Source organism: Rutidosis leptorrhynchoides, chromosome 10, assembly GCF_046630445.1.
Source record: "Rutidosis leptorrhynchoides isolate AG116_Rl617_1_P2 chromosome 10, CSIRO_AGI_Rlap_v1, whole genome shotgun sequence".
Lineage (NCBI taxonomy): Eukaryota > Viridiplantae > Streptophyta > Magnoliopsida > Asterales > Asteraceae > Rutidosis > Rutidosis leptorrhynchoides.
Window position 1 is genome coordinate 213,659,309 of NC_092342.1, and position 9,131 is coordinate 213,668,439.

A 9,131-nucleotide genomic window follows, 5' to 3' on the forward strand; every position below is an offset into this window, starting at 1 on the left:
TCTTTATATGTTATCTAACATTTATGATTACTTATGCAATTAATCATTATTTATTTCATGCATACTAATGTTTATTCTTAAATTTATAATCTTAAAAGTTAAAATAAAAAAAAAAAGGAATGGTAAAATGGAGTAGCTTTTTGCCAAAAATGAGGTATTGAAAATGAAGTGGTCTCCTTCTATAATTAAAAAAATATATATATACTTTCATCAAATGAATTTTTTTTTTGTGGCCGACAATTCCAAACACGAGTCAGTGTTTAGTTTATCAAGAATATCTCTTGCTTTGGTGAAAGGTCACGATCACGATATCGGGTGTTGTGAAAGAATTAAAAATTGGTCAAGTTTTTTTTATATATTTATAATTTACGGGTAACGTAAAAAAAAAAGAGGAAGTTTTTTTTTAAAAAAAAACAAAGAAAGTGTTTAAATGAGTTTTACAGAAAGGGGGAAAGCAAAGTAAAAAAACTTTTTTCCAAACTTGTCAAATGTTTTGTTAAAAACGTGACCGTTGAAAAAGGGAGGTTGAATAATAAAACTTAAAAAACAAATTATTTTAAGAGTGTGCATCAAAATGGCCCGTTTAATAATGGGGAGTTAAAAAGATAGTCAAATTGTTTCAACTAACAAGGATTCAATTGGATGTTTCTTAAAAAAAAAATCCAAATTTCCAGTTATTTGATTTAAAAAAAAGAACGGAAGTAGAAATCATCGAACCTCGAAGATGGTGGGTTAGTGATGTTGTAAGGTTATTGGTTGTTGTATGGTTCACGCCAAAAAAAAAAAAAAAAAAAAAAAAAAAAAAAAAAAATATTGTGTCCCATGCATACCTCGGTCTAATTCCGAAATACTGTGACCCAAAAACAACCTCACGACCCTATTAAATAAATTAAGTTCTCTGTCTAATTAAGAAGATACAAAGTGATGGCTCAACAAAACTATGTATGGAACGGCCCACTAAAAATTCACTTGCTCTTGTCATATCCCTTTATCATAAACAGACAAGTTATTGATCAATCAATAACGATTTGTATAAATAATTAGATATTTAAGTATGGTGTGAGTATTGACTTTGTCCCTTTAATCAGTTCATTACTATCCCACTCACATTACCATCAACCTTTTATCTTTGCCCATCATTCACGCCATTTTAAATAGAAACAAAAATCGATGCATGAACTGAATAGCAACAATAAATCCTTAAAAAAAAAAAAAAAAATATCAAGAAACAAAGAGTGGTGGCGAGTAAGGGTGATGATTAGTGGTCAAAATAATGATTGTTGGGTTTGTTAATCTAACAAATACAGTTGTAGTAAAAAAAAAAGAAATGGGATTGAAATATCCCTGCCTACATTCATTCATTGTATATGCATTTAATAATTAAATAAACTAAAGTCATAAAAAAACGTGTGGTTTGGTAACCCACCAATTATGATATACCGACACTTTTACTCGAATATAATTCGTGCTCCGTTGTTAATCAGTGGCGGATAAAAGTATTCGGGAAAATCTCAAAATTTTTACATTAAATATCTTTATTTATTTCAGTCATTATGGTATAGAATTTGATCATTAATTATTAAATAAAAATTACATCAACTGTCCCTCTCATTTATGGGTGAAATATAAAAAAATGTTAAAATTAAATAAATAGATCCTAAATACATTTTTAGTAAGCCTAAAATGATCGACTCCAAAATAATATTTTTAATATGTGTTAATGCACAGCGAAAAAAAAAATCCGCGGGTACGGGTGATGGATTCAATGAATCCGCATCCACGACCCGCGGGTGCTATCCCTAATTGTGACAAGTACAAATCAACTAAAAGTCTAAAAGATAAATACTCTTATAGGGACCAAATGTTCACAATAATTGTCTAAGCTAGATATGAAACAAATAGTTCATCAAGAAAAAAAATATGCATCTAAAGCTTCTACTAAAATTTAATGTGCAAGGTACAACATATAACTATATGGTGATTTATAAAAATAAAAAAAACACATATGGTGATTAATGAAAAGCACATATGGTGATTAATGAAAAGTATATTGTGAAAAAGAATCACAAATATTTCTTGAAAGAATTCAAGGTAAGATATATGAACCAATTCATCCATCATGTGAACCATTTTGATATTTTTCATGGTTCTAATAGACACATCTAGCGGATGGTCTCATATTTGTATGTTATTAAGCCGTAATATGGCATTTGCAAAGTTCCTTGCACAAATTATTAAATTGAGAACACATTATTCTGGTTACACCATTAAAAGGATGAGACTTGATAATACTGGTGAGTTAACATCTCAAGCATTTAATGATCATTATATATCTACAGGAATTGTTGTTGAACATCCAGTTGCTCATGTGTATACACAAAATTGGTTTAGCTGAATCAATAGATAAACGCTTGCAGCTAATAACTAGACAATTGATAATGAGTACAAAACTCTCAATATTTATATGTGGACATGTAAATTTACATGCTGCGACATTAATTCGCATTATACCATGTGGAAGTCATAAATATTTTTCACTTACTAGATTTTGGCCAAGAGCCAAATATTTTCCACCTTAGAACATTGGTTGTGCAGTGTATGTTCCAATTGTATCACCACAACACAATAAAATGATTTTTCAAAGAAAGATGGTAATATATTTTGGATATAAAACATCTTCAATCATAAGATATATTGAACCCATGATGGGTGATGTTTTTACAGCACGTTTTGCTGATTGTCATTTTAATAAAAATTATTCCCTAGATTAGGGGGTGAAGTAAAAAAAAATAATAATAAAATGATGTTTCATGATGTGAACCTCAATTAAGGTATATTGAACTCGCACAAAAGAATGTGAAACGAAAGTTCAAAAAATAATGCATATGCAAGAACTTGCCAATTAATTACTTTATGCATTTACAGATATAAAAAAAAGGTGACTAAATCATATATACCAGCGATAAATGCTTCAGCTCGAACTGAAATTCCAAAAGCTGGCAATAATGTCACTGTTGAGTCTTTGCCACGCATCAAACGTGGAAGATCAATTGGTTCCGAAGATAAAAATCCTCGAAAAAGAAAATCAGCTGATAATGAGGTAAAAGAAAGTGTTCAAGAAGAACCACAAATCAATATTCCTTCTGCAGAGGATATTGATAAATGTAAATACTAAAATTGCGATAAATTATGCAATATTATGGAACCGAAATGAAATTAAAATCTCTATGAGATATTTTCATATAATGTTACAATGACATCATGAATAAAGATGATGATCTGGAACTAAAATCTGTCATTGAATATACAAAATGGACATGATTGAGCTCAATGGAAAGGAACAATACGAGCTGAATTAGAATCGCTCGATAAAAGAAAAGTTTTCGGATCAATCGTTATCACTTTTAAAGATGTGAAACGTATGGGATACAAATGAATTTTTATCCGAAAAGAAATGTGCAAATGAAGTTACAAGGCAAAACTAGACTTGTAACTCAATATTTCCCACAAAGACCATAAATGAATTAGGAGGAAAACTTATCCTCCTGTAATGGATACAATTACTTATTAGATACTTAATCAACCTGGTAGTTATTTAAATGCATCTCATGAATGTTGTTACTACTTATCTGTATGGATCACTTAATAATGATATATATGAATATACCTAAAGGGTTAAGGTATCATAAGCATCTAATGTAAAACCCAAGGAAATATATTCCATTAAATCACAAAGATTTCTAAATGGGTTTATACAAACGGGACGTATGTGGTATAACCGATTAGATGACTACTTGATATAAAAAAAGGGTATAAATATAAACTTATTTTGCACGTATGTTTTATGAAAACAATGTTCGGATATGAGATCGTAGTTGTTTATGTCAATGTTCTTAACATCATATGAACAAATAAAGAGATCTATGAAATCATTCAACTTCTAAAGAATTATTTTGAAATGAAAGATTTTGAAAAAACCAAGTATTACCTTGGATTGCAAATTGAGCATATGCCTAATGGTTTACTTGTACATCAAACAACTTATACCGAAAAGATTTTAAAACATTTTTTTTTAAATACAAACTCATTGTTGTTAGATCACTCAATATTGACACTGATCTATTTCATCCCTGCGAAGATCATGAAAATCTTAATAGATCGGAAGTTCCATATTTTAGTGCAATTGAGGTTCTTATATATCTTATAGATTGTACAAGACCTGACATTTCTCTTGCAGTTAATTTGTTGGCAAGATTCAGCTCAAATGACAATGGAGCGGGATCAAACAAATATTTTGATACCCTTGAGAAACTACTGATTTAAAATTATTTTATTCTAACGTTTCAAAACAAGATTTGGTTGATTATGTATATGCAGGTCATTCATCAAATCCTCATAAAGATAAATCTCAAACTCGATATGTATTCCTAAATGGAGATACCACAAAATCATGGCGTTCTTAAAACAAACACTTGTTGCAACATCATCAAATCATGACGAAGTGATTGCATTATATGAAACTACTCGAAAATGTGTTTGGTTGAGATCAATGACACAAATCATTATTGATTTTTGTGGACTAGAACGCTATAAAAGACTAACAACTATCTTCACCAACAACTATATATGAAGATAATGCAGCTTGCATAATACAAATGAAAGAAGAGTATCAAAAGTGACTGAACAAAATATAAATACTGACGAGGCGCCAAAAGCCATAGACGGTCTTAACGGTCATAAGTTTGATGAAAAGAATGGTATGTTGGTAAGGCTCAGAAAAGACTACAAGGGAATAGGAATTGAAACAAGGGTTTGAGCAAACTATGAAGGAGACTGTAAACAAATCACAGGGGCTAAACTTGTACATAAAAGATTTAGATGATACAGTTTCATATGAAAACCTCAGATTCTTCTCATATACTCAAGATCTCGTAAAAGACAACCAGATTAAAATGAGATACGTTCAATCAACAACTCTGCTGATCTTTATACCAAAGCACTGCCAACTGCTATTTTCAGAACACACGTTCATAATATTGGCATGAGGCATGTTCAGAAGATGTAACAACTCAGGCGTTGCCTGCTTGAGGGGGAGTCAACTCTATACTGCACTCTTTTTCCCTTAGCTAAAGTTTTATCCCAATGGGTTTTCTTTAGCAAGGTTTTTAACGAGGCAGTACTAGTTATTCTCTAATAAAATTGTCATCCAAGGGGGAGTGTTATAAAATATCTAGATTGTGTTATAAAATATCTAGATTGGATGTTAATTTTATTATTATTATATTTCTTGCATAGTAATATTTTATACAATAAATAGACATGTAAGGTAACCATTTAAGGTGTACCATTTCTCTTGAAATATCAATATCAATATTTCTTCTCTCTTTCTTCTTTTTTTCTCTCTTTGTTCTTATAACCATTAAAGGTAGTTATAAGCCTACTGAATTATAACAATATATTCTTTCTTCTTTACTATCATAAACAAGTACATCAACAACTTCAATATTCAATCTCGCACATACAAAGTATGGAGAGGTAAGCTGTAGACAATCCTTCCTCTACCTTAGAATATAAAAGAAGTCGTCTCTATAACCACGAGTTGAGAAAAATTCTCCACCCACCGAAAGAGAAAATCACCCCTCTCTCTACTCCAGAATAAAGAGATTGCTTCCATGAGGACCTCCGGCATAAATAAACAAAGATAAAGAAAAGCAAAATAGATAAATAGATAAAATAAAAGTAAGAATAAAAATGAATAAATAAAAAGCTAAAAATAAAAGTAAGAACAGAAAGAGGCGCCATGAAAATGGTTGAATCAAACTTTCATGGGTTTTAAGTCTGTCTGAAATTCAATATAGCTTTTAAGCGGCAGTCAAGACGTCAACAAACTGACGCTTGTTGTTGTCTCAATAAATATTGCCAAAAGAAATAGAAAACAAAAACTCAAAAGGCATGCACTTTGAGTTTAACATCTGGGCATGGAGTGAAACTTGTTCGTACCTCCGGGAATGAGGGCAAACCCTTATCAGGTGTATATTCCCATCAGCTTTGCATCCCAGCCGTATTAGGTGACTGAGCCTTAGGCTTTACTTGTTTTCCCGGACCTTGTTGAGTACTAACTGGCTTGGATACTATAATTGAACTTGCTGAAGGTTTTGTAACCTTGCCCGGTGCCTCCGGCGTTTGTGGGGTTTTTGTTGTATTCACAAGTCTGTGAAATCCTATCCTACTGGGTGAATCCGAACATGTTTGAGGCGATTGAACTTTCGCTACCTCCAGTCATTGATGATTCTCTGAAAACCTTTGTTAAAAAGAACCTGAAAGCCTTAGACGATCGTGATGATTGCAAAAATACTCGTTCTTCCAATGTATGCTTTTTACGTACGAAACGTGTATCCCCTTAGGGTTTTAGATTCACGTATTTTTAGGTCAGTAATTAGGGTTTGAATAAGATTATATCCCCATATAATCGTAATCTATTTCATAACCAACTAACGTTAATTAAGGAAACCAAATAGAAGATTGATCTTATTGTTTTACTTGGTTAACAAGGTAAACGTTTGACCTTGTCAGAAAAGGACGCATCTAATGGTATAGGCGCATAGAAAGCGCGGCTATACCCTTGATCCGTTATTAGCGTATCAATGTTATCTAATACGCATGCTAGGATTTAGATGCGTATGCCGCATAAGTATGCGGATATGCGTATCATTAACAGTTGACAAATATATTTGTGTGTGCATTTTTTAAAGTTTTCTATATACCGACTTCATCCTCGTTGCCTCCAAACATCTCAAGTTTAATTGGAATTTAACGATCACGAATTTGCGTTTCCGGGTGATCCCATTATTAGAGCGATTCTCGATGAAAATAAGATTGAATTTGATAGTGAAAGTGATGGTGAATATTTAAGGAATAATATATGTATACTAAAGTATTGAATAAAAAATTGACTGAATAATAGATTTAAGATGTTTGATGATTTGGAAGAGAGTTGTGGTACGTGAGGATAGTTAAAAGAGAAGATAAAGAATGAAATAAACGGAAATATCTTAACATGTCACGTATGTATACATGCGTACTTCACGAAATTTAACTAATGGTAATTTTAAGGACCAACTCCATAACATCTGCAAAAGTCCGAAACATCGAAGTAAAAAAGTACTCACTCCGTCACATTACAAATGTCCACTTACTTTTTGTACACAGTTTTAGAAAATCTCACTAACTCCATTATCCACCAATCAATAATCTTCTCTCTCCAGAATAACCTCTTTTTATTGGTTAAAACATAAAGCGGACACTTGAAATGGGACATCCCAAAATAGAATTGTGGACACTTGTAGTGGGACGGATGTAGTAGTGTTAACATATGTTTATGTAATAGTTTAGTGGCGCACGGTTTTAACCTTAGTTTGTAATGTATTTGTTTGTATTTACCATGGTAACAATGTAACTTATGTAACTTGGGAGGTTGTCATATATAAACAACCTCCCCACATCTTTTATTACTAGTTATCCATTTTGCACCTAAATATCATATCTTGTTTCTCTCAAGTGTTCTTGAATAACTAATACTTCTAACCCACTAATCACTACACAAACCGGTCGAACTAGGCATCATTAGGGACTAACAATTGGTATCAGAGCGGGACTTGCTATCTTGCTTGTAGATCCAAGGATTGAAGCCTCTAGATTTGTGTTTTGAAGTGTTTGGTGTTCTTCGGTTTAGGTATCACGATTACTCTTTATTTGGTCACAGTTTTGCTTGTTAATTGTTAAGTATATTCGTTTTCTCTGATTGAAATATGTTTAAAATGCTTAACAAGAACTGAAAATCTCATGATTTAACTTAGATTAATTTGCTTCTTAAAGATCTTTGTATGAAAACTTGCATCTAGTCCTAATTTGTCAAGTCTATTCTTTTATGTTGAAGTAAGTTTAACATGGTTATCTCATGAAATCGATTTATGTGCCAAAATGGTCTGAAACTCATGAAGTTTTCTGTTAAATTTGTGTGTAGTTCATGTATTTTGCTCATTGTTCATGTTTCTGCTGCTATGACTAACTTACTATGAATGGGTTGCTTTATAACATGATTTAATCCAAACTTGCATGATATTTATCACTCAATATGTGTTAAGGATAATTAATGGCCCTAAATCTACTTGATTCATTGTATTTTAGCCATCAAATCTTGCTAAATTTGCTTAAATTCATTCGGTGTTCTTAAGTTTTTGTCCCAGATTATATGCTCGAAAACCCCTTCTGGGTTTGGTTCTGCACGAAAACCTTCTAAGGTCACTTCACAATAGTGAAACCCTAAGGTTTTTGCTCGAATATTCCGTTCATTGACCCACGTGTTGACTTAGTTTTGGCTCCAAATCTTGGTCCTCTAGTTAATGCCCACCGAATTACTTTTATCCGATAGACTTTAGAAGTGAAAAGGACATGTCCTTGACATAATCCCTTGATTTATGTCATAAAGGACAAAGGACTTGTCCTTTTGTGCATAAGCTTGTACTCTATTGTAAGAATTCACGTGCATGTGTATTCTCTTTCTTATAAGTCAACCTCTTTGAATTTTAATTGAAAAATTGATCAAGTTGTTTTCAGTCAAGTAAATGCTCGAAAACAGTAACAAAAATGAGACTTTTGCTCGAAAACAGTTTATAAAATGAGACTTTGCTTGAAAATTGTGTCCTAATTTTAAAAGAGGGTCTGAAAACAATTATTTTCACTGCTCGAAAACCTTGCACGAAAAACTCTTAGCTGCTCGAAATTCTTAAGTTTTGTACCATAGTGCTCGAAAACTTAGTTGTCAGAAATTCTGGTTTTGCTCGAAAACCACCCTGTTTTGAAGGCTTGGTTTTGTCTGAAACCCTAGTTGTCTGCTCGAAAACTTAAGTGCTCAAGAACTAGGATCGTGCTTGAATACCTTAGTTGCTCGAATACTTTGCCTGCTCGAAAAATAGGCTAGTGCTCAGTTATCTTGCCTGCTCGAAATCTAGGTTTTTGCTCTCATATCTGTTCTGCTCGAAGACTTTCCTTTCATAACTATATTGTTACTGCTCGAAAACACAGTCTGTTTTGAAAATTGGCTTTGCTCAAAAACTACTCTATTCTTAAAA